The sequence below is a fragment of the Brassica napus genome, unplaced genomic scaffold (genome assembly GCF_020379485.1).
Source record: "Brassica napus cultivar Da-Ae unplaced genomic scaffold, Da-Ae ScsIHWf_1197;HRSCAF=1714, whole genome shotgun sequence".
Taxonomy (NCBI): Eukaryota; Viridiplantae; Streptophyta; class Magnoliopsida; order Brassicales; family Brassicaceae; genus Brassica; species Brassica napus.
In genome coordinates, this window is record NW_026014618.1 from 47,347 (window position 1) to 74,811 (window position 27,465).

General features: G+C 47.7%; 1 long non-coding RNA gene across 1 annotated transcript; it reads left to right on the forward strand.

Annotated features, from left to right (window-relative positions):
• The first annotated feature begins 17,510 nt into the window (after positions 1 to 17,510).
• On the forward strand, positions 17,511 to 25,564 carry LOC111206108. Its single transcript, XR_007331002.1, has 3 exons — positions 17,511 to 18,055; positions 19,390 to 24,082; positions 25,401 to 25,564. It is a non-coding gene; the product is annotated as an uncharacterized LOC111206108 (long non-coding RNA).
• Positions 25,565 to 27,465: the final 1,901 nt, after the last annotated feature.

A 27,465-nucleotide genomic window follows, 5' to 3' on the forward strand; every position in this document is an offset into this window, starting at 1 on the left:
ACAGACAGCCCACGTTGGCGAAAATCACCCGAACAGTCCACGGGAAGGGCCAGCGTGCTGAGTCCAAGGACCAGCGTGCTGATATGTGTACTGATGGACAGCCACAGACGTCCTGTGTGTGCCGAAGGACACACACGGACACAAACAGACAGCCACAGACGTCTTGTGTGTGCTGACGGACACCCACGGACGTCCTATGTGTGCTGACGGACACCCACGGACGTCCTGTCTGTGCTGACGGACACCCACAGACGTCCTGTGTGTACTGACCAGACAGCCCATGTGGGAAAAAATCACCCGAACAGTCCACGGGAAGGGCCAGAGTGCTGAGTCCAAGGACCAGCGTGCTGATATGTGCACTGATGGATAGCCACGGACGTCCTGTGTGTCCTGACGAACACACACGGACACACAAAGACAGCCACAGACGTCATGTGTGTGCTGACGGACAGCCACAGACGTCCTGTGTATGCTGGCGGACACCCACGGACGTCCTGTGTGTACTGAACAGACAACCCACGTAGGCCAAAATCACCCAAACAGTCCACGGGAATGGCCAGCGTGCTGAGTCCAAGGACTAGCTTGCTGATATATGTACTAATGGACAGCCACTGACGTTTTGTGTGTGCTGACGGACACACACGTACAGCCATGAACAGGCCACACAAGAACAAGGGACTTTCATGGGGATTTGATCAGGCCAAGGCCTTAAGATCGATGGATCCTTCCCTGTAATATCATAAAACAATCCATAGCACACCATATATGAAGAAACAGAGTAGAAGAAGTCAGAGTAAGGAGTGGCCAATCGATCCAAACCGGCCAGACTCACACGGCCATCATCCGCGGCCTTGTCCGGTTACTCTTGGCCACACCTCTCACCTTAGGAGTTCGGTCTACAGGGGCGACTTCCTTCTCTTTCTCCTTGTCTTTCTGCCTCAAATCCATCCTCTTGATCACACGCCCAAACACACCAGGAACACTCAAGAACAATCTCTTGGATCAAATCGGCCAATCCAAGGTTTGTGTCTCTCTTTCTCTCTTGAATTTACTCTGTGTTTCTCTCTGTGTGAAAATGAGTAAAATCGACCAGAATGGGCAGAAATCAGAGAGAGAGGTCTGTAAGACCCGAACCCTGGCCTCTCGACCTTATGGAGTCCACAGGCTTACTTATTAATTTCTTTGCTTGTTTGATCCATTTTAAGTCTTTTATTTACTAAGTCATATTCGAATATGAGGTTCATAAACAAAGGAACAGATTGCACAGAGGAATAACAATGTATAAACTTTGTATTACTTAGAAACATGAGATTCAATACACAACTTCTTAACAGTCTCATAGACAATCACTAGTTCATCCCTAGCATCATCTAACCACACGTTACACAGCCTCTCACTGACCGAGCCTTCACGGCTCCTTTGCTTGACCAGAACAATCCTTAGTTCCTGAAACCACAACCAGATAAGCATTAATCATAACCGAGAATAGAACGGATTGATTCCACAATGCTTGGCTTGGTTCCTAGAACTTAGATAAACCTCAGTCAACATAATCATAAAACGTATGAACCTACCTACCGTATCCTAAGTCATTCAACCAACCACCCCTTGACTTAGAATCAGATAGATAGTCCAGAATAGATAAACAGAACACACGAACAGATCTGGATCGTCCCCAAAGACCAATCCGTCTAACCGGATAGAATCTAGGTGCGACCGGCCAATGGAGTCCGGCTCAATGGTCCAACGGACTCCCTTACCTGATCCGGCCTTAGGCCTGGATCAATCGGCCGAGTAAGCCTCAACCCTAATCCGGAAGGCTTAGCAACCGGTCAGACCTTAAGACTCTACCTTGGCTTAGACAAACCGTGACCTTGTCTTAACTAGACAAGCCATAGGCTGATCCATAAGGATCGGTCCTAACCTGTCCCGAAAGAAAAAGTTTGGAACATGCACCCTTTGGCCATTCGAGCCTCTTGGACACTCATGACTCTTGACAACTCGTGCCCTTTGGGTCATTCCCAACCGTTCGTCCTAACCGCCCAGTCTTGGTGCGATCGGATCATCCGACTAACCGACCCGTGTCTAGGCTAGCGGTTTGGTTATGTTCGGCCAAAGCCTAGGGACGTGTCCCTTGGACTCAACCAACACAACCTTCCGTGTTTAACCAGAGAGAAGAGAAGAGAAACGAATTGAAACAGATAAGGAGAGCCGGATGGGACTTAGGAACCGAGCAGAGCCGCGGTGCGGTCGCATGGACCGTCCGTTCGGTCTGATGGAGCCACGGCCCATCACATACCTTGAGAACCACGTCTGGGTTCTCCATGCTCTTCTCCTTGTCTTGATCTCCCATTCTTCACCGGAGTTAGTTCTCAAACGATCAGAGTCGCCGGAACACTACACCACCACAATCGGCCTTTCTCTTGGCCGGAACTCTCTCTTTCTCTCTTTCTTTCTCTCTACGTTTTTCTCTGAGTATTTTACTCTGGAATTGGATAATGAAATCGACCAGAGAGCCCCCATATTTATAGAAAACGAGGGGGTAAGTCTTGCCCCACGAACAGGCACGACTTGCTAGTGAATGGGCACCATCGGCCAAGGGTTGTCCCCTTTCGGCCACTTGCATCCCTTCGCCCTTTCTGGTTGGGTTTGGGGTCGGTCACAAGCCCAACCCACGCCCCAGGCCTCCTGGACTTAGCCCACGGCCTTGTCCAAAGACCCAACAGCCCATCGCCTCATGGCAGACCTCACAGCCCGCCACTGACCCGGACCCGGACCATCGGCCTAAAGCCGGACAGTCCGTCTAGCTGAGATGAGCTGACTCTCAGCTGCCTCAGCTGAGTGAGCTAGTAGTCCAGCTAGTGGTGCTGACTTAGTAGGGACTGAACTGGTGTGAACTGAACCTAGCTTCATTGAGCTGGCCGAGCTACTCGTCCACTTCGTCCAGCTACCGTCTTACTCGTCCTAGCTGTCTCTTAGCTTGTATAAGGTTAAGTCTAAGTTTCCTTATGTCCTTAACCTTCTTTCTCGACCCTGGAACGCTTGCCTTGATGTCCTAAGACTGGGTTGCATGTTTCCTCGAACCATGGCCGTCCCGAAAATCCTATTCAGGATTGGGGGCGTGACAAGGACGACTTAAAATGTCCCCAACCGCCGGGGCGAACAATTACCAAATCACATCCCTTCTTCCCAAAACCGTCCCATAACCGCCCATTGGCGGTTTCTCCCCTTTTCTTCCTTTGACAAATCGATCACTGAGCCTCAGCTCACACTCTGGAAACTTTTCCACTCCCTATCCCGAGCTTAAGACCAATTTGATCGAACCATCCTGCACCCAGACCATCGGCTTGCCCAGTAACCGTCCCGGACTCGTCCACACTGATCCGAACCATAACACACCGTCCAACTGGATTAAGCTGACCTCCAGCTGTTCCCAGCTGAGTGAGCTAGTCCACCAGCTCCTGTGAGCTGAACAGATCATGGTGAACTGAATACCATCTGAACCGAGCTGATGAACTCAAACCAACACTCGTCCAGCTGCCTAAACACTCACTCAACTCCTTTACCCTTGTTTCCATCGTATCCTGGTTAAGTCTCAGCTGACTGATGCCCTTAACCTTCATTCAGGGCCATGATACGCTTGTCTCAAGGTCTAATGACCTGACTGGTGCGTCTCCCCGCACCATGGCCCGTCCGGGCGATCCTATCTAGGATCGGGGACATGACAGTAAGGGCCAGCGTGCTGAGTCCAAGGACCAACGTGCTGATATGTGTACTGATGGAGAGCCAGGAACATCCTTTGTGTGCTGACGGACACAGACACACACGGACAGCCACAGACATCCTGTGTGTGCTGGCGGACACCCACAGACGTCCTGTGTGTACTGAACAGACAGCCCACGTGGCCAATATCACCCAAACAATCCACGGGAAGGGTCAGTGTGCTGAGTCCAAGGACCAACGTCCTGATATGTGTACTGATGGACAGCCACGGACGTCGTGTGTGTGCTGACGGACACACACGGACACATACAGACAGCCACAGACGTCATGTGTGTGCTGACAGACACACACGAACGTCCTGTGTGTGCTGATCGACACCCAGAAAGTCCTGTGTGTACTGAACAGACAGCCCACGTGGGACAAAATCACCCGAACATTCCACGGGAAGGGCCTGCGTGCTGAGTGCAAGGACCAGCGTCCTGAGTGCAAGGACCAGCGTGCTGATATGTGTACTGATGGACAGCCACAGACGTCATGTGTGTGCTGATGGACACACACGGACACACACACACGGACAGCCACGGATGTCTTGTGTGTGCTGACGGACAGCTACGGGATAGCCACAGACGTCCTGTGTGTGCTGGCGGACACCCACGGATGTCCTGTGTGTACTGAACAGACAACCCACGTGGGCCAAAATCACCCAAACAGTCCACGGGATGGGCCAGTGTGCTGAGTCCAAGGACCAGCATGCTGATATGTGTACTAATAGACAGCCACGGACGTCCTGTGTGGGCTGACAGACACACACGGACACACACGAACACTCATGGACGTTCTGTGTGTGGTGACGGACACAACCGGACATCCTGTGTGTGCTGACGGACAGCCACTGACAGCCAAGGCCGTCCTGTGTGTGCTGGCGGACACCCACAGACACACACGGACCCCCACGGACGTCCTGTGTGTGATGACAGACAGCCACGGACGTCCTGTATGTGCTAGCGGTCACCCACGCATGTCATGTGTGTACTGAACAGACCGCCCACGTGGGCCAAAATCACCCAAACAGTCCACGGGACGGGCCAGCGTGCTGAGTCCAAGGAAAAACGTGCTGATATGTGTACTCTGGACAGCCACAAACGTCCTGTGTGTGCTGACGGACACAGACAGACACACACGGACACAACGGACAGCCACAGACGTCTTGTGTGGTGCGGACTGACGCCACGGACGTCTTTGTGTGCTGGCGGACACCATAAACGCCATGTGTGTACTGAACAGACTGCCCACATGGGCCATAATCACCGAAACAGTCCACAAGAAGGGCAGCGTGCTGAGTCCAAGACCACAGCGTGGATATGTGTATGATGGACAGCCACGGACGTCCTGTGTGTGCTGACGGACACACACGGACACACATAGACAGCCACAGACGTCCTGTGTGTGACAGACACAGACAGCCACAGACGTCTGGTGGTGCTAGCGGACACCCACGGACGTCCTGTGTGTACTGAAACAACCAGCCCACATGGGCCAAAATAACCGAACAGTCCACGGGAAGGTCAGCGTGCTGAGTCCAAGGACCAACGTGCTGATATGTGTACTGATGGACAGCCACGGAGGTCCTGTGTGTGCTGACGGACACACACGGTCATACACGGACAGCCATGAACGTCCTGTGTGTCCTGACGGACACACACGGACGTCTTGTGTGCGCTGACGGACACCCACAGACGTCCTGTGTGTACTGAACAGACAGCCTACGTGGGCCAAAATTACCAGAACAGTCCACAGGAAGGGCCAGCATGCTGATATGTGTACTGATGGACAGCCACAGACGTCCTGTGTGTGCTAACAGACACACACGGACAGCCACACACAGCCACATACGTCCTGTTGTGTGCTGACGGACAGCCACAGATGTCCTGTGTGTGCTGGCGGACACCCACGAACGTCCTGTGTGTACTGAACAGACAGCCCACGTGGGCAAAATCACCCAAAGAGTCCACGGGGAGGGTCAGCGTGCTGAGTCCAAGGACCAACGTGCTGATATGTGTACTGATGGACAGCCACGGATGTCCTGTGTGTTCTGACGGACACACATGGACACACATGGACAGCCACAGAAGTCCTATGTGTGCTGATGGACACACATAGACGTTCTGTTTGTGCTCACGGACACACATGGACTCACACGGACATCCACGGACGTCCTGTGTGTGCTGACGGACAGCCACGGACAGCCATGGACATCCTTTGTGTGCTGGCGGACACCCACGGACGTCCTGTGTGTACTGAACAGAGAGCCCACGTGGACCAAAATCGCCCAAACAATCCACAGGAAGGGCCAGCGTGCTGAGTTCAAGGACCAACGTGCTGATATGTGTACTGATGGACAGCCACGGACGTCCTGTGTGTGCTGACGGACACAGACGGAAACACACGGACAGCCACACAACGTCCGTGTGTTCTGACGGACACATATGGACGTCCTGTGTGTGCTAAAGGACACCCACAGACATCTTGTGTGTCCTGACGGACACACACGTACGAACACGGGCACACACATACATCCACGGACGTCCTGTGTGTGCGGACGGACACCACGGACAGCCACAGACGTCCTGTGTGTGCTGGCGGACACCCACGGACGTCCTGTGTGTACTGAACAGACAGCCACGTGGTCCAAAATCACCAGAAACAGTCCACAGAAGGCCAGCATGCTGATATGTGTACTGATGGACACCACGGACGTCCTGTGTGTGCTAACGGCACACACGGACATCCCACACGCCACATACATCATGTGTGTGCTGACAGACAGCACAAGATGTCCTGTGTGTGCTGGCGGACACCACGACATCCTGTGTGTATATGAACAGACAGCCACGTTGCCAAAATCACCAAAAGAGCCCAAGAGGAAGGTCACGTGCTGAGGACAAGGACCAACGTGCTGATATGTGTACTGATGGACAGCCACGGATTGTCCTGTGTGTTCTGAAGGACCACATGGACACACATTGATGGCCACAGACGTCTGGTGTGCTGATGGAACACACATAACTTTCTGTGTGTGCTGGGGGCACACACACGACAACACGGACATCCACGGACGTCCTGTGGGTGCTGAGGACATCACACGGACATCGGTGTGTGGGGCGGATAATACGGCGTATGTGGGACTGAAAAGCAGCCACGTGGACCAAAATCGCCCACCCAATCCACAGCAAGGGCCAGCTGCTGGAGTTCTGGGACTAAAAGTGTTATATGTGTATGATGGACAGCCCACGGGAAAAATGTTGTGCTGACGGACACAGCGGAAAAGGCGGAACACATAAGCCGACACTTGTGATCCTTGCGTCTTTGCATAATTTATGCATTGTTCACAAAGGTGAATAAGCTGTTTGCTGAGATCTCGGTTGCGGAAATATTATGGCGGTGACTCGAAGAAATTCTGTCCCGCTAAGCACGTTTATCTCCGGACAAAAGATGACGGTCAAGTCTGCGTCTGTTCCCACTTTCCATGTGTCTGCGGGAATATGACATGGTCTTGCCCTGATTTATGAATGCTACCTGGTTGATCGTGCCAGTAGTCATATGCTTGTCTCAAAGATTAAGCCATGCATGTGTAAGTATGAACGAATTCAATTGTGAAACTGTGTATGGCTCATTAAATCAGTTATAGTTTGTTTGATTGTAACTACTACTCGGATAACTGTAGTGATTCTAGAGCTAATACGTCCCCGACTTCTGGAAGGGATGCATTTATTAGATAAGAGGTCGAGGTGGGCTCTGCCCGTTGCTCTGATGATTCATGATAACTCGACGGATCGCATGGCCTTAGTGCTGGCGACGCATCATTCAAATTTCTGCCCTATCAACTTTCGATGGTAGGATAGTGGCCTACCACGGTGGTAACGGGTGACAGAGAATTAGGGTTTGATTCCGGAGAGGGAGCCTGAGAAACGGCTACCACATCCAAGGAAGGCAGCAGGCGCACAAATTAGCCAATCCTGACAAGGGAGGTAGTGACAATAAATAACAATACCGGGCTCTTTGAGTCTGGTAATTGGAATGAGTACAATCTAAATCCCTTAACGAGGATCCATTGGAGGGAAAGTATGGTGCCAGAAGCTGCGGTAATTCCAGCTCCAATAGCGTATATTTAAGTTGTTGCAGTTAAAAAGCTCGCAGTTGAACCTTGGGATGGGTCGCCCGTTCCACCTTCGGTGAGCACCGGTTGTAAGACCCGATCCCGGCCGCCTAGGCCGCGGTCGATGCCTCACGTCGCTCGGTCCACTTCCTGGCCGAACCTCTTAATTTCTGCCCTTTATTTATAATATCGCCTAAAGGCGAGGGCTAACTTAGACCTTAGCTAAAGACTTACCTAGTCATTAATAGTCTAGATCCTTTCAACAGATACGCAGCGGAATATTCTCTAGTTAACCATTGGTCTAAAACCAATCTAACACTTGTCTGGTCGAATCACCTTAGCCTTGGTCAGTTTACTCAACTACCAATTAGCTTAAAGGTCAATCCTAAACCCAAACCAAGCCATACGATTCTGAGGTTCCATTCCCCTAAACCATTCTATCTAGATCTACATAAGTAAATGCTAGATCATACCTTTGCCACATCTATGGAGCTTATTAGCTCATCGGTCCTCCATTGACTCGAATTGCTCTTGCTTAACAGCTGGACCATGATCACTCAATGATCTTACTTATGGTCCTTATCTTGACTCCTGCGTCAAACAGCTCCCCTAGGTACTTAGTCATTCAACCAACCATCCCCACAAACATAAGTAACCTTTGAGAAGTCTTTGAAAGGATAAGGGTTTGCATCTGGCCTTTCTCGGCTCATGCACAATCCAAAATCCTTTTGCCTTATAGGCAATAGTACCAAGTCCATCTTCTGGACTGACAAAGCTCATTAGATCCTAAGTCAATCAACCAACCATCCTCACATGACTTGGAACTGATGAGTCATCATCTGGCCTGACCGGCCTTGGAACTTAACCCAGACAACATATATGATTTGTTCATACCAACCGATGCATTCAGTAATCAGGTTAGGACCGACACCTTGAACCATCATTCAGAGGTCAGGTCGTCCATACTCAACCATGATCAGATCTTACACGGCCTTCCTTGAACAATCACACTTAGGCTCAGTATCTATGGTCTACGACACATAGTACTAGCCACACACTTCGTCATGACTCTTAGCCAATCTCGAAGCTATCAACACCAAGGTTGATATCTAGAAGCATCACATCAATACTCTTACTCCAGCATCGTGACTATCCATACTAGTGTTCGGCCATCGAACCATCGTCATGAAACATGATCCGACCACTAGACTTGATAAGCCATCGTCCACTTAGCATGTACTGATATAACTGGCCTTCCATTGCCATCATGTGGGTCTACCCCTACATAAGGCATATGGCGCTTATCCTACTCACCAACCCGAGGTTGATTGTAAGATATCCCACTTAGCCTTTGCGGCTAGAACCATCCAACCATAGCCGGATCGTCCATTGTCCCGTCTAACCGTCTGGTTAAGATCTAGGTGCGATCGGCAAGTTATAAGTCCGGCCCAAAGGCTCACGGTCCTTCTTACCTGATCCAACCCAAAGCCTGGATCTATACCACCGAGTAAGGCCCAAGCCCAAACCGGATTGCCTTGCAACCGATCAGACCTTGCGACACAACACTCCGGTTAAACTAACCGTCCGTCCGTTCGACTATGCAGCCGCGGACTGTCCACTTGGTTCGGCCTAAGCCTTGAACCAATGGCACTATTTGGAACTCACACCCTTTGGGAACTAGTACCCTTTGGACACTCGTGCCTCTTGGCAACTCATGACCCTTGGCATCTCGCACCCATTCAGATGCTCCAACCGTTCGACCTAACCGTCCGTAGGGACTGTCTGGTCCGTACGTGTGTCCGGCCTATGGCCAAAGGACCACGCCTTAACCTACACAAGTCATGAACCATTGTGACTGTTCAGGGAAGGGTTGCAACCGTTCAGAACAGAACAGAACCACCCCTATCCAATCGGATCACCTGAGGCCGGTTTAGACCATGCGCGCGCCTAACTCGTCGGTTATGGACCGCGACCGCATTACTCAACCAGAACCACGGTTATAACCAATCCCAACACATCAACAAGGCCACGCCAATGTACAGAAGGAGTAGAAGAAGAATTGGATGAAAAGAATGAGAAGAATAGGACACAATCCAAACGCCCATGGCTAGACCGGTTCGGACTGTCCGATTGTCTTAGCCGATGAGTCGGTGGTTACCCCACTGACCCTATCTGACTGAACCACGGCTTTGGAGTCCTTCTCCAGACCTTTCTCTATGCCTTGGGTATTCATAACCACACGGCCTCCTCTCTCCTAAACCATTCTCCTTGCCGGAGACACAAAACCACCACGACCGGCCCTTTTCCGGCCGATCTCTTGGCCGGGACTCTCTCTCTCTCTCAACGTTTTTCTCTGAGAATTTTACTCTGGAATTGGATAATGAAATAAACAGGAGAGACCCCATATTTATAGAAAACGAGGGGGTAAGTCTTGCCCCACGAACAGGCACGACTTGCTAGCGAATGGGCACCATCGGCCAAGGGTTGTCCCCTTTCGGCCACTTGCATCCTTTCGCCCTTTCTGATTGGGTTTGGGGTAGGTCATAAGCCCAACCCACGCCCCAAGACTCCTGGACTTAGCCCACGGCCTTGTCCAAGGACCCAACAGCCCAATGGCCTCATGGCCGGACCTCACAGCCCGCCACTGACCCGGACCCGGACCATCGGCCTAAAACCCGAACAGTCCGTCTAGCTGAGATGAGCTGACTCCCAGCAGCCTCAGCTGAGTGAGCTAGTAGTCCAGCTAGTGGAGCTGACTTAGTAGTGGCTGAGCTGGAGTGAACTCAACCTAGCTTCGTTAAGCTGGTCGAGCTACTTCTCTATCTCGTCCAGCTACCGTCTTACTTGTCTTAGCCGTCTCTTTGCTCTTATAAGGTTAAGTCTAAGTTTCCTTATGTCTTTAACCTTCTTTCTTGACCATGGAACGCTTGCCTTGATGTCCTAAGACTGGCTGGTACGTTTCCTCGAACCATGGCCGTCCCGACAATCCTTTCCAGGATTGGGGGCGTGACAAGTCTCCCCCACTTGTAATGGATTCGTCCTCGAATCCGGTGATGATTGTACCTTGTCCCAAGACAAAATATTCCAACCAAACTTATTCTAGTCTTGATCAGAGAATAGAACAAGCTTGATTCAAAACCACCAAATGACCACTTCGATGTACCAGTCAAGTCCTCACGAACTTGTTCCAATCTTTAGGCTGCTTGTCCTACAACAAGTCCTAACAGATTGTTATGGTTCTTTTGTCCTTCATGGACAATAAGGTTCATGACCTCAGCCACAACGTAATGGATCATCCCCTTAACCGGACACAACCTTTTCAGGCTTGGCCACATTGCGATCTTAGTCCCTCCAGACTAAAAACGCCTCAGACTTGACTTCTGTCCTTCACTGGACTTTGTCATAATTTGATCCTGGTCCATTTACGGACGTGATCGTATTCCGGTCATGGTCCACTCAGGGACTCGACCGTTTCACCCCGACCATAGGTCCATCTCCGAATAGGTCGTGGCCTGATCCTCGTCCATTACTAGACTTGATCATTCTCAACCGTAGGTCAAACTCCGACTTGGTTGTACTGCGACCATGGTCCTCTCTCGGACATGGTCAACTTCGGCTCTGCCATCTCGGCCGGAGCCAAAGAAACGGACTCTAGGACAGCGGAACTGTCCCTGGTTCCAGTTCAATCATAAATGGATCGGACCTATCAGGGGGGACACCCTGTAGCGAACAGAACACATCTGGGAACTCGGACACCAACGAATCCTCAGAAAGGTCTTTCAGACAGACAGAACTGCCAGGCTCTGTAGTTGTAATTGTAGCCAAAAAGGACTGACAATCCTGTTCCAGCATCCGAATCGCTCGAACTGCTGAAACCACTACTTTCTCTTGAGCCGGACACAGACATTGGTACTGGATCGGATGAAGCCCAGTCTCCAATTGCACACGACCTTTATGGCAATCGAGAGTGGCCCGATACTTTCCCAACCAGTCCATACCTAGGATCATCGCGTGATTCTTTAGGTGGACACAGACAGATTCACAGGGAATACCTTTCCCTGAATTGACACTGGGATATTTAACATGAGACCTAATGAGTTCCTGGCTTGCCCTCCGGCAGCCCTCACTATCCCGAAATAATCACCAGCGTCCAGACAGAACAGACCCTTTCCGACCAGTCCCGGACTCACAAAACCTATGTGTAGCCTCTGCGTCGGAAAGTACGTGGGTTTTTACACCACCAATCATGAGGGTTCCTATCAGAGACCCCCATCAGAATCCCCTAGACAATTCTAGGTTCCAGACCAAGCATTACTACTTGAATGTAAAAAGATAAATTTAGAGATTGCCAGAGATCGAATCAAAAGATCCGAAAGCTCCGTCGTCTCGTGACAGTTCATACACCCTTGGTGTTGTGGTTGGTTTGCCTTGGGACGCCTTGCCTGTGTCTCCACGGCCCTTCCCCTGACTTCCTTGCAGCTTGGGACACTCCGATTGGAAATGTCCTTGCTGGCCACAATGGAAACAAGTCATCTGGCCGCTTCTACCAGACGGGTTCTGTCGAGGACAGTTCTGAACCCCATGGTCCATGCTGCCACAACGAACACAAGCCCCCTTGGCCTTCCAGCACTCACCGGTATGGTTCCGTCCACATTTGGAACACGCAGGTTGGCAACCAGAGGTCTTACCTCCTTCCACCTGGTCCCATTTTCTCTTTTTATCATTAGTCTTGCCCGATGGGCCAGACTGTGGCTTAGCCTTAAGCTTAGCTTCTTCAGCCAAGTTAGACTCCAACAAAGCCACCCGTTTCACTTCCAGTGGGTACCTAGATGAGTAGCATTTCGGTTTAATCACACATTTGGAAAATGTCCCATACCATTCTCCAAAGCGTCTTACTATTGCGAATGCTGACACCATTCACAACAGAAATTTTAATATACCTCAATCCCCATCATACTAAGATACTTAACATCATGTTCTTCCAATGATTGGAACGAACACCCTGAGTTTCCTCAATTCTTTCTTTGGACGGATTCAGATTGGAATTGATTCATTCCATCCAACTAGATCTAAGGAAACCTACCTTGACCTATACCGAGTCCTAGCTGATCCATCTGATCACAAGTCGACTCGTGTACTGGTCATGTAGTGTCTCCTTTGAGTCAGATTTAACATTGCATATGCTTTACTTATTATGAACGGCCATCAAGGGATAACACTTAACTTCAGTAGAGTGCTGCACGTTTATTTCAACCTAAGCCACTCTCTGGTCCATGTTACTTCCCTTGTCCAGGTAATCCATAAACAAGTTTTGCATTGCTTCCATCCCTTCCAACCCGTCTATTACTTCTAAATACTAGATCGACCAACCTTTCTGTTTTTAGGTTCTTGCCCTTGGAAAATGTATCTTGGCTAAGCCGGTTCATCTTAGAATTCGCTAATTCACAAGCATGATACCCTAGCTTACCTCAACTCTTTCTTGGCTCACCCCAACTAAGGTTTCATAGTCATCATAGTTTTGGAAATAATTTCGGTATGGAATGCATCATCATAGAGCGTTGTCCTAAACAGGATCAAGCATGCTCTGATACCAACTTGTAAGACCCGATCCCGGCCGCCTAGGCCGCGGTCGATGCCTCACGTCGCTCGGTCCACTTCCTGGCCGAACCTCTTAATTTCTGCCCTTTATTTATAATATCGCCTAAAGGCGAGGGCTAACTTAGACCTTAGCTAAAGACTTACCTAGTCATTAATAGCCTAGATCCTTTCAACAGATACGCAGCGGAATATTCTCTAGTTAACCATTGGTCTAAAACCAATCTAACACTTGTCTGGTCGAATCACCTTAGCCTTGGTCAGTTTACTCAACTACCAATTAGCTTAAAGGTCAATCCTAAACCCAAACCAAGCCATACGATTCTGAGGTTCCATTCCCCTAAACCATTCTATCTAGATCTACATAAGTAAATGCTAGATCATACCTTTGCCACATCTATGGAGCTTATTAGCTCATCGGTCCTCCATTGACTCGAATTGCTCTTGCTTAACAGCTGGACCATGATCACTCAATGATCTTACTTATGGTCCTTATCTTGACTCCTGCGTCAAACAGCTCCCCTAGGTACTTAGTCATTCAACCAACCATCCCCACAGACATAAGTAACCTTTGAGAAGTCTTTGAAAGGATAAGGGTTTGCATCTGGCCTTTCTCGGCTCATGCACAATCCAAAATCCTTTTGCCTTATAGGCAATAGTACCAAGTCCATCTTCTGGACTGACAAAGCTCATTAGATCCTAAGTCAATCAACCAACTATCCTCACATGACTTGGAACTGATGAGTCATCTTCTGGCCTGACCGGCCTTGGAACTTAACCCAGACAACATATATGATTTGTTCATACCAACCGATGCATTCAGTAATCAGGTTAGGACCGACACCTTGAACCATCATTCAGAGGTCAGGTCGTCCATACTCAACCATGATCAGATCTTACACGGCCTTCCTTGAACAATCACACTTAGGCTCAGTATCTATGGTCTACGACACATAGTACTAGCCATACACTTCGTCATGACTCTTAGCCAATCTCGAAGCTATCAACACCAAGGTTGATATCTAGAAGCATCACATCAATACTCTTACTCCAGCATCGTGACTATCCATACTAGTGTTCGGCCATCGAACCATCGTCATGAAACATGATCCGACCACTAGACTTGATAAGCCATCGTCCACTTAGCATGTACTGATATAACTGGCTTTCCATTGCCATCATGTGGGTCTACCCCCTACATAAGGCATATGGCGCCTATCCTACTCACCAACCCGAGGTTGATTGTAAGATATCCCACTTAGCCTTTGCGGCTAGAACCATCCAACCATAGCCGGATCGTCCATTGTCCCGTCTAACCGTCTGGTTAAGATCTAGGTGCGATCGGCAAGTTATAAGTCCGGCCCAAAGGCTCACGGTCCTTCTTACCTGATCCAACCCAAAGCCTGGATCTATACCACCGAGTAAGGCCCAAGCCCAAACCGGATTGCCTTGCAACCGATCAGACCTTGCGACACAACACTCCGGTTAAACTAACCGTCCGTCCGTTCGACTATGCAGCCGCGGACTGTCCACTTGGTTCGGCCTAAGCCTTGAACCAATGGCACCGTTTGGAACTCACACCCTTTGGGAACTAGTACCCTTTGGACACTCGTGCCTCTTGGCAACTCATGACCCTTGGCATCTCGCACCCATTCAGATGCTCCAACCGTTCGACCTAACCGTCCGTAGGGACTGTCTGGTCCGTACGTGTGTCCGGCCTATGGCCAAAGGACCACGCCTTAACCTACACAAGTCATGAACCATTGTGACTGTTCAGGTAAGGGTTGCAACCGTTCAGAACAGAACAGAACCGCCCCTATCCAATCGGATCATCTGAGGCCGGTTTAGACCATGCGCGCGCCTAACTCGTCGGTTATGGACCGCGACCGCATTACTCAACCAGAACCACGGTTATAACCAATCCCAACACATCAACAAGGCCACGCCAATGTACAGAAGGAGTAGAAGAAGAATTGGATGAAAAGAATGAGAAGAATAGGACACAATCCAAACGCCCATGGCTAGACCGGTTCGGAATGTCCGATTGTCTTAGCCGATGAGTTGGTGGTTACCCCACTGACCCTTTTCCGGCTTTGATCCTCTTTGCCGGGACTCTCTCTCTCTCTCTACGTTTTACTCTGAGAATTTTACTCTGGAATTGGATAATGAAATCAACAGGAGAGACCCCATATTTATAGAAAACGAGGGGGTAAGTCTTGCCCCACGAACAGGCACGACTTGCTAGCGAATGGGCACCATCGGCCAAGGGTTGTCCCTTTTCGGCCACTTGCATCCTTTCGCCCTTTCTGATTGGGTTTGGGGTAGGTCATAAGCCCAACCCACGCCCCAAGACTCCTGGACTTAGCCCACGGCCTTGTCCAAGGACCCAACAGCCCAATGGCCTCATGGCCGGACCTCACAGCCCGCCACTGACCCGGACCCGGACCATCGGCCTAATACCCAAACAGTCCGTCTAGCTGAGATGAGCTGACTCCCAGCAGCCTCAGCTGAGTGAGCTAGTAGTCCAGCTAGTGGAGCTGACTTAGTAGTGGCTGAGCTGGAGTGAACTCAACCTAGCTTCGTTAAGCTGGTCGAGCTACTTCTCTATCTCGTCCAGCTACCGTCTTACTTGTCTTAGCCGTCTCTTTGCTCTTATAAGGTTAAGTCTAAGTTTCCTTATGTCTTTAACCTTCTTTCTTGACCATGGAACGCTTGCCTTGATGTCCTAAGACTGGCTGGTACGTTTCCTCGAACCATGGCCGTCCCGACAATCCTTTCCAGGATTGGGGGCGTGACACCGGTCGGCTTGGCTCTTCTGTCGGCGGTATGCTCCTGGTCTTAACTGGCCGGGTCGTGCCTCCGGTGCTGTTACTTTGAAGAAATCAGAGTGCTCAAAGCAAGCCTACGCTCTGTATACATTAGCATGGGATAACATCATAGGATTTTGATCCTATTGTGTTGGCCTTCGGGATCGGAGTAATGATTAACAAGGACAGTCGGTGTAATAACCCTGACCTTAGAGGACAAGTCAAAAGTCAACGACGTGGAATCATCCAGCAACCAAAGTGGAAAGGTGTATGAAGATGTTTATGAAAGTTCGATCGAGGAGTTTTGAAGAACGATCGAGCAGAAGTAAAAATGGTTCGAAGAGTTAGAAACTAAGCTACGGAATGGTGATGGTCGAACATGGAGGATTTCCAAAGTCAGCAACTCAAGTAAGACTTAATCTCAATCATCAAGTTGAGATAGGAGAAGACATTTGGTCGAGTCAGAATCAAGTTTGTTCGAGAGCGTAAGGAAGCAGTCGAAAAGCAGTACCGGAGATAGTCTACATCAGAGGTTCGGTAGCAGCATGAAGACAAAGGCGATCAACATAAATCAAGGAGTTAAGGAGTCAACCTAGAAACCTTATTTAAGGTATTTGAAGACATATTAGAGAGTCTAGCCAAGACATAACCAAGATGATCCGGAGAAAAACAGTTTTGGTCGATATGGTCAAAATGAGCTGGAGGAGAGCTAAGGAAGCCAAATGAAGATGTGCAAAGATGAGAAAGGAGTTCAAAGGGATGTTTTACACATTTCATCAGGTTTTGAAAGTGGTCAACTCAGAAGTGAAAGTCAACCAAAGTCAAAGGAGAGAGAAAGTGCCTTATTGGTCCATTTACCACTTCCGAGCAACCAATAGGAGCATGCCACGTGTAGGAGACAAAATTCCTTCAAACCTGGAAAACGTGTGGAATAAATCAAGGGATTTTGAGTGAATAAATCATGGGCAAAAGACATCTAGAGAGCAAGGAATCATGAAGACACATTTTATACCCGAAATGGGCTATAAATGGCAAAGAAGACATGGACTGGAGAAATGGGTTTCTACCTCAAAACCTCGACATCTAAGGTTCATTTAGGACCCAAATGAAGTAATGGAGCAGGCTGGAGCAATCATTTGAAGCCTGGAGTAAGTGGAGCAGTCCATTAACCAAAAGTGGTAAAAAAGCCCTTCATGAAAAAAATTATTTGGAGTCGAATCACGTCAGGCACGAAGGAGAGCATGCATTGGTCAATTCAGCACCTCATGGAGTCTACAGGAATAATGGGGAACAAACCTAAGGAGTAGGTTTACCAAGTGTTTTGCAAATAGCTCATTTAAGCCTTAAAAATGGGTTATGTGGCAAAGTAACTTGCCGATCAAGTTTGGAGCTGAGATTAGGTACACTTGAACTTCAACGTAAAGTAAGTGACCTTCCAGAAGCTCAGAAGAAAAAGAGTAGATTAAGAGTATTTACCCACATTCATGAATTTCGGGTTTAAATTGGTGACAAGTGTGTGAACATGTGTCAAGTGCTCCCATCCCTCCCTTTGGCTATAAATAGAACCCTTAGGATGTGTTTTTGAAGTTTAGAAACCCCTGATCTTTCTCTCTCAGTCGATCTTATGGTTTGTTCTAGAGAAAGAAAATGGCTTAAAACCGATAAAATTTTTGAGTGTGTGAGGTGAGTGTGAAAGGCTTTTGCGTGGCTTGATCCTTGCTCTAGGATCAGTTGTGAGTGCTAGGAGTGGTGGTAAGACCTTAGTTGACCGTTTGTAGGTTCCCTTTCCCTCTTAGCCTTTAGCCTCTCTTTGATCGGTTTTAGTGTTAACCTTAGGTCTTTTGCTTTTGGAGCTGTTGTGCGGTTTGTGAAGTCTTAGGTGGGTTTCCCTGGTTGTGTTGTGTGTTCTAACCGTGTGTGTGTGCAGGTGGAGGAGCAAGAAACGTTTTAGTTCTTGTGATTGAACCACATTTGTGGCCATGATTGTTTGTGTGTGTGTGTGTGGGAGATTGGTAGTCCCCATACTTGAGTGTTTACTTTCTTGCATGCATTAGTTGTATTTGTGCATTGCATGTCTTGTGGTGGTGAACATATTCATCTAGGGGTGATGATATGTTAGACATGCATTGTGTTGTTAGGTCGTTAGTTGCATGCATGCATTCGTTTGATTAGTTGTAGCTTGTGAGTTGTTGTTGTGAAGCATGAAGATTTGAGTGTAACTCTCTCATGTAGTTCATATGCTCATGCATTGTAGTGTAGTTTGGGGTTGCAAAGAGATTTGAGTGAGACTCTCTCTTTTGCCGGGTAGTTGTAGTGTGTCGCTCGCTTTAGTTGTTTTATGTTGAGTCTAGGCTTAGGGTTGTATTGAGGTTTGTGGCTTTTGCCCCCTCATGCTAGTGTGTTTGTGTTTTGTCTAGGCTAGGGTGAGTGTGAGATGTGTTGTTCATTTAGTTTAGTTGTGCGTGGAGGTTAGAGGTGGAGCTCCCTCACGCTTGATTATTGTTTTGATGTGTTGTGTTGCATCTAGACTAAAGTGCATGGCTGTCTCGGAGTTAGATTGGGAGATACCCAATTCTTCAGTGGTGGAGTGACCTTCTCTCCATGGCTTGTCACGTGAAGTGGGTCGCGCCCATGGACAAGCGCTGCATGACGATGCGGCCCGAGTTAGATTGGGAGATGCCCAATTCTCGGAGATGATGTTTTCCGATCATGTGACTTATGTGTTTGTGGTCGGGAGTGTTCAGTTGGGAGAGTTAGGGCTCTGTGTTGTGAGGGATCCCGGGATGTGTTGCGTGTGGCGCCATCCTTTGAGTGTTTTGTTTTGTAGTGTTTGAGTCTAGGATTGAGTCTAGATCGAGTCTTAGTTTTGTAGTTAAGTCTCGGTGGGAGACTTGGGTGTAGAGTAGTTGCATTGCATTCATGTTTAAGTTTTTGCATTGCATTCATGTTTAAATTCTCGCATTGCATATTTAATTTCGGTTGTTATTATTGCATTGCTTGGTTGTGTTGCTCTTGTTGTTTGAGCATGGGCTGAAGGGGGTAGTTGTTGTTTTGTTTTGGGAACTCACTGAGTGATTTCGATTACTCATTCCCTCTTCTACTATGCAGGTAACCTTAGGGGATTGGGCGTTTGCGGTGTGCGGAGGACGAGGCCAGGCGTAGATTTCCGTTGTTGTTTGCAAGGCGCAAGATGTTGATGTTTTCACTCGTTTTGTTTTTCATGGGTACCCGTTGACTCGTTTGTTTTAATTTTCTGCTGCGTTTATCTTTAAGGACTTTAGTCGAGTTCCCGACTTTGTAAAATAAATAAAATTATGTTTGTTTAATAAAATCCCCGTGGAACGCTGATATTTGAGTTTAGTCCGAACTTAACACAACTCTTGACCGAGGTACGGGTTGGCAAGCCTTAGGCCGAGGTTGAGAGGGACGGTACAGTGGTCGGACTGGTCGAGACTTTGAATTTGTTTTGAAGTCTTAACTGGTACGACTTTGGTACTGTCAACCCTTGTAACGCTTCCGGGACGTTCCGGGTTGGTCCGGCCTAGGACGGTCCGGGGGTGTTACAAATGGTGGTATCAAAGCAATGGTTGAGATACCATTACTTTCGTTTGCGGGTTTTAAAATGTTTTATCGAGTCAAAAGGAGTCGCAAACAACATCATTAGGGAACTGGCATGTCCTCTGCTTAGGATTAGGATTAGGTATGTTAGATCAGTTTTTGAGAATTTAGGACCTTACCCTTTTACCTTGTGTTGTAGTTTCTGGTGCAGGCAGTCGACAGGTTGGGAGTGGATCGAGGATGAGGAATGTGGTACGGTTACGGAGGGTTGGACAAGTGTCTGGAGCAGCCGGTTATGATGGATCAAGTGAGTCAAGCTCATCCAGCGAGTCAGCGTCTGATTCTAACTTTGAAGATGAGAATGTGGTCGAGAGCACCGAGAGTTCACATGAGACTGGGTCATCTGAATTTGAAGAAGCTGAAGTACTTGAAGAAGTTGAAGAAGAATCTGATCACCTGGAAGGCATGAACTTTTTCGCAGGAATGGGAGCAATTCCGCAAGCATCCGACTCATTCAACTACCAGTATGGTTATGGCAATGAGTATTGGGAAGCAATGGACATCAGCTCGTCTGACGTGGAGATCATTAAACCACCAGCGCCAGAAGTTATTGAGATCTCATCAGACAGCACAGTTGCCGTCAACATCATTGACATCAGTTCTCGTGAAAGCAGTCCGTGGATTTCGATGCCAGCTTGGAGTCCAGCATTTTCACTTGGAGGATCTCTTGATTAGAGTTTGGAGTGCATCGGACAATCTTTTGATCAATACTATGAGTATCACTACTCACCAATGCCAATGGAGTCACCGCCAGCAAATCCTAAAGTCGGAACTGGAGCAAGGGAAGTAGACATGGAAGTTCAACCAGAGATCGTAAGAGATGTTCAGATGATGGAGAGTACTCATAATGGAAGGACCAGACCAAATGGAGCTCTAGGTGGACAAGTGGAAAAAGGAAGTACCAATAGAAGACCAGCATCAAATGTTCAAGACTCTCGCAACATTCCAACCGAAGAAGAATGCAATGTGTGTGGAGCGGATGATCGTCATACTCGGGCTTGTACAAGGATTAGGAGTCAGCCAGACTTGAGCGCATATCTGATTTGCAGCTCATGTGATACGTGTGGACACTTCATCGCAGATTGTCCAATGACCAACGTGACCAGAGCCGTACCCATCTCCGTTGTTCCTCCTACCAGCCCTGCTGGATCAGCCTCATCTACAACAGGAGGATCAAACCTTAGAGACCTTGACCTTACTAGGAGTCCTGATTGGGGTTCTCGTGGCGGCTAAGGTAAGTGGGCGCTGATCCTTTCTCTTGGGTGTTGTAGTAGTAGTTGTTGCTTTGCTTTGCTTTGCTTGCTTGTTTTGCTTTGTGTTGTAGAGCGTTGCGTGTGCAACCTTGTTGTGTTGTGGACGGTGTGTCCTTGTAGCAAGTGCGGTTAATGAGTAACCCTTGCTAGGTTGTGGTAGTTAGGTTTAGTTTCTTTTAGAAGCCTTGTTAGTTTAGGATAGAGTAAACCCTAGGATTTAGGAACCGATCCCTGTTTATAGCCATAAGTTGAGATGTGTTGTGAGCGTTGATGGTGTCGGAAGGACATGAGCCTTGACATATTGTTACCAAAAGATTCGTGCATGTGTGGGGAAGATCTGGAATCAGAGGCAACCGTGGTATAGATCAGCAACGAGTGTGCAACGGTTCAGAGTCGTCAATGTGAAGGTTCAGAGTCGTCAGCGTATGTTCAAGAGTCGTCGAGCAGTGTGGGGATTCAAGAGGAGCGATGGTGTGATCTTTCTCCCAAGAAGGATTTTCGTGCAATCCGTGCATGTTCATGTGTGCAAGACCAGAGCAATCAGTGATCGAGCTAGTGAAGAAGCAACGAAGGCAGTAACTGAAGCGTGAAGACTAGAGTGTATGATGTTTGAAATGGTGATGTCATGAGGAGATGAAGTTAATAAAAAGCCCAGAAGCCGAAGAATCAGAGAAGAGATGTCAAGAGAAAAACCAAACCAAGAAGATGTCGTGGTGAAGCCCAAACAGTGTAAAGCCAAGAAGAAAGATTGTGATGAGAGTAGAAGATGAAGCCTAGTCAAGTCTAAGACCAGAAGAAGACGAGAAGAGTTGAAGGAGAAAGCCCAGACGAAGAAGAGACGGAATGTTGAAGATCAAGATGGAGTTGTTTCGTAAGGAGGGGAGACAAGGGTAAAGCAGTTGAGTTGATCGTACCGCAACAGGCAGTCATGATATGAGTAAATGGTGGTAGAAGAATTTATTTATATCAAATGGTGGTAGAAGATTTTCGAATCAAATGGTGGAATCAGATGGTGGCATCAGGTCAAATGGTAGCGGAGTTTAGACCTACATGGAGGAGTATCAAACAGTAGCAGCCGGATTACAAAGGAAGAAGAAGATAATGAGGGCAGATAGCGGCATCAAAGACAAAAAGTCAAGGAGCAGATCGAGGAAGCTGAAGCAGTAAAGAAATGGTGATATCAAGGAGAGTCAAAGCAAAAGAAGAAGATTATCAATAATCAAAGTAGAATCGAAGAAGCTAGAAGACGATGAAGAGTTGAAGTAGCCAACAAAAGGTGGTAGCAGAAAGTTCGGCGTAACTTGTGAATTCGGGGACGAATTCATTTTAAGGAGGGGAGAATGTAATAACCCTGACCTTAGAGGACAAGTCAACGCAAAGTCAACGACGTGGAATCATCCAGCAACCAAAGTGGAAAGGTGTATGAAGATGTTTATGGAGGTTCGATCGAGGAGTTTTGAAGAACGATCGTGCATAAGTAAAAATGGTTCGAGGAGTTAGAAACTAAGCTACGGAATGGTGATGGTCGAACATGGAGGATTTCCAAAGTCAGCAACTCAAGTAAGACTTAATCTCAATCATCAAGTTGAGATAGGAGAAGACATTTGGTCGAGTCAGAATCAAGTTTGTTCGAGAGCGTAAGGAAGCAGTCGAAAAGCAGTACCGGAGATAGTCTACATCAGAGGTTCGGTAGCAGCATGAAGACAAAGGTGATCAACATAAATCAAGGAGTTAAGGAGTCAACCTAGAAACGTTATTTAAGGTATTTGAAGACATATTAGAGAGTCTAGCCAACACATAACCAAGATGATCCGGAGAAAAGCAGTTTTGGTCGATATGGTCAAAATGAGCTGGAGGAGAGCTAAGGAAGCCAAATGAAGATGTGCAAAGATGAGAGAGGAGTTCAAAGGGATGTTTTACACATTTCCTCAGGTTTTGAAAGTGGTCAACTCAGAAGTGAAAGTCAACCAAAGTCAAAGGAGAGAGAAAGTGCCTTATTGGTCCATTTTCCACTTCCGAGCAACCAATAGGAGCATGCCACGTGTAGGAGACAAAATTCCTTCAAACCTGGACAAGGTATGGAATAAATCAAGGGATTTTTGTGTGAAGAAATCATGGGAAAAAGACATCTAGAGAGCAAGGAATCATGAAGACAAATTTTATACCCGAAATGGGCTATAAATGGCAAAGAAGACATGGACTGGAGAAATGGGTTTCTACCTCAAAACCTCGACATCTAAGGTTCATTTAGGACCCAAATGAAGTAATGGAGCAGGCTGGAGCAATCATTTGAAGCCTGGAGTAAGTGGAGCAGTCCATTAACCAAAAGTGGTAAAAAAGCCCTTCATGAAGAAAAATTATTTGGAGTGGAATCACGTCAGGCACGAAGGAGAACATGCATTGATCAATTCAATACCTCATGGAGTCTACAGGAATAATGGGGAACAAACCTATGGAGTAGGTTTACCATGTGTTTTGCAAATAGCTCATTTAAGCCTTAAAAATGGGTTATGTGGCAAAGTAACTTGCCGATCAAGTTTTGTGCTGAGATTCGGTACACTTGAACGTCAAGGTAAAGTAAGTGACCTTCCAGAAGCTCAGAAGAAAAAGAGTAGATTAAGAGTGTTTAACCCACATGCATGAATTTCGGGTTTAAATTGGTGACAAGTGTGTGAACATGTGTCAAGTGCTCCCATCCCTCCCTTTGGCTATAAATAGAACCCTTAGGATGTGTTTTTGAAGTTTAGAAACCCCTGAGCTTTCTCTCTCAGTCGATCTTATGGTTTGTTCTAGAGAGAGAATATGGCTTAAAACCGATAAATTTTTTGAGTGTGTGAGGTGAGTGTGGAAGGCTTTTGCGTGGCTTGATCCTTGCTCTAGGATCAGTTGTGGAGTGCTAGGAGTGGTGGTAAGACCTTAGTTGACCGTTTGTAGGTTCCCTTTCCCTCTTAGCCTTTAGCCTCTCTTTGATCGGTTTTAGTGTTAACCTTAGGTCTTTTGCTTTTGGAGCTGTTGTGCGGTTTGTGAAGTCTTAGGTGGGTTTCCCTGATTGTGTTGTGTGTTCTAACCGTGTGTGTGTGCAGGTGGAGGAGCAAGAAACGTTTCAGTTCTTGTGATTTAACCACATTTGTGGCTATGATTGTTTGTGTGTGTGTGTGTGGGAGATTGGTAGTCCCCATACTTGAGTGTTTACTTTCTTGCATGCATTAGTTGTATTTGTGCATTGCATGTCTTGTGGTGGTGAACATATTCATCTAGGGGTGATGATATGTTAGACATGCATTGTGTTGTTAGGTCGTTAGTTGCATGCATGCATTCGTTTGATTAGTTGTAGCTTATGAGTTGTTGTTGTGAAGCATGAAGATTTGAGTGTAACTCTCTCATGTAGTTCATATGTTCATGCATTGTAGTGTAGTTTGGGGTTGCAAAGAGATTTGAGTGAGACTCTCTCTTTTGCCGGGTAGTTGTAGTGTGTCGCTCGCTTTAGTTGTTTTAGGTTGAGTCTAGGCTTAGGGTTGTATTGAGGTTTGTGGCTTTGCCCCCTCATGCTAGTGTGTTTGTGTTCTGTCTAGGCTAGGGCGAGTGTGAGATGTGTTGTGCATTTAGTCTAGTTGTGCGTGGAGGTTAGAGGTGGAGCTCCCTCACGCTTGATTATTGTTTTGATGTGTTGTGTTGCATCTAGACTAAAGTGCATGGCTGTCTTGGAGTTAGATTGGGAGATACCCAATTCTCCAGTGGTGGAGTGACCTTCTCTCCATGGCTTGTCACATGAAGTGGGTCGCGCCCATGGACAAGCGCTGCATGACGATGCGGCCGATGCCCAACTCTCGGAGATGATGTTTTCCGATCATGTGACTTATGTGTTTGTGGTCGGGAGTGTTCAGTTGGGAGATTTAGGGCTCTGTGTTGTGAGGGATCCCGGGATGTGTTGTGTGTGGCGCCATCCTTTGAGTGTTTTGCTTTGTAGTGTTTGAGTCTAGGATTGAGTCTAGATCGAGTCTTAGTTTTGTAGTTAAGTCTCGGTGGGAGACTTGGGTGTAGAGTAGTTGCATTGCATTCATGTTTAAGTTTTTGCATTGCATTCATGTTTAAATTCTCGCATTGCATATTTAATTTCTGTTGTTGTTATTGCATTGCTTGGTTGTGTTGCTCTTGTTGTTTGAGCATGGGCTGAAGGGGGTAGTTGTTGTTTTGTTTTGGGAACTCACTGAGTGATTTCGATTACTCATTCCCTCTTCTACTATGCAGGTAACCTTAGGGGATTGGGCGTTTGCGGGGTGTGGAGGATGAGGCCAGTCGTAGATTTCCGTTGTTGTTTGCAAGGCGCAAGATGTTGATGTTTTCACTCGTTTTGTTTTTCATGGGTACCCGTTGACTCGTTTGTTTTATTTTCTGCTGCGTTTATCTTTAAGGACTTTAGTCGAGTTCCCGACTTTGTAAAATAAATAAAATTATGTTTGTTTTAATAAAATCCCCGTGGAACGCTGATATTTGAGTTTAGTCCGAACTTAACACAACTCTTGACCGAGGTACGGGTTGGCAAGCCTTAGGCCGAGGTTGAGAGGGACGGTACAGTGGTCGGACTGGTCGAGACTTTGAATTTGTTTTGAAGTCTTAACTGGTACGACTGCGGTACTGTCAACCCTTGTAACGCTTCCGGGACGTTCCGGGTTGGTCCAGCCTAGGACGGCCCGGGGGTGTTACAGTCGGGGGCATTCGTATTTCATAGTCAGAGGTGAAATTCTTGGATTTATGAAAGATGAACAACTGCGAAAGCATTTGCCAAGGATGTTTTCATTAATCAAGAACGAAAGTTGGGGGCTCGAAGACGATCAGATACCGTCCTAGTCTTAACCATAAACGATGCCGACCAGGGATCAGCGGATGTTGCTTTTTAGGACTCCGCTGGCACCTTATGAGAAATAAAAGTTTTTGGGTTCCGGGGGGAGTATGGTCGCAAGGCTGAAACTTAAAGGAATTGACGGAAGGGCACCATCAGGAGTGGAGCCTGCGGCTTAATTTGACTTTACCAGGTCCAAACATAGTAAGGATTGACAGACTGAGAGCTCTTTATTGATTCTATGGGTGGTGGTGCATGGCTGTTCTTAGCTGGTGGAGCGATTTGTCTGGTTAATTCCGGTAACGAACGAGATCTCAGCCTGCTAACTAGCTACGTGGAGGCATCCCTTCACGGTCGGCTTCCTAGAGGGACTATGGCCGTTTAGGCCAAGGAAGTTTGAGGCAATAACAGGTCTGTGATGCCCTTAGATGTTCTGGGCCGCACGCGTGCTACACTGATATAATCCACGAGTTCACACCTTGACCCACAGGCCCGGGTAATCTTTGAAATTTCATCGTGATGGGGATAGATCATTGCAATTGTTGGTCTTCAACGAGGAATTCCTAGTAAGCGCGAGTCATCAGCTCCCATTAACTACGTCCCTGCCCTTTGTACACACCGCCCGTCGCTCCTACCAATTGAATGATCCGGTGAAGTGTTCGGATCGCGGCGACGTGGGTGGTGTAACACCCCGATCCGGCCGACAAGGCCGTGGTCGAAGCCTTACATCACTCGGTCCACTTCCTGGCCGAACCTCTTAATTTTTGCCCTTTATTTATAATATCGCCTAAAGGCGAGGGCTAACTTAAACCTTAGATAAAGACTTCCCTAGTCATTAATAGCTTAGATCCTTTCAACAGATACGCAGCGGATTATTCTCTAGTTAACCATTGGTCTAAAACCAATCTAACACTTGTCTGGTCGAATCACCTTAGCCTTGGTCAGTTTACTCAACTAGCAATTAGCTTAAAGGTCAATCCTAAACCCAAACCAAGCCATACGATTCTGAGGTTCCATTCCCCTAAACCATTCTATCTAGATCTACATAAGTAAATGCTAGATCATACCTTTGCCACATCTATGGAGCTTATTAGCTCATCGATCCTCCATTGACTCAAATTGCTCTTGCTTGACAGCTGAACCCCGATCACTTAATGATCTTACTTAAGGTCCTTATCGTGACTCATGCATCAAACAACTCCCCTAGGTACTTAGTCATTCAACCAACCATCCCCACAGACATAAGTAACCTTTGAGAAGTCTTTGAAAGGATAAGGGTTTGCATCTGGCCTTTCTCGGCTCATGCACAATCCGAAATCCTTTTGCCTTATAGGCAATAGTACCAAGTCCATCTTCTGGACTGACAAAGCTCATTAGATCCTAAGTCAATCAACCAACCATCCTCACATGACTTGGAACTGATGAGTCATCATCTGGCCTGACCGGCCTTGGGACTTAACCCAGACAACATAT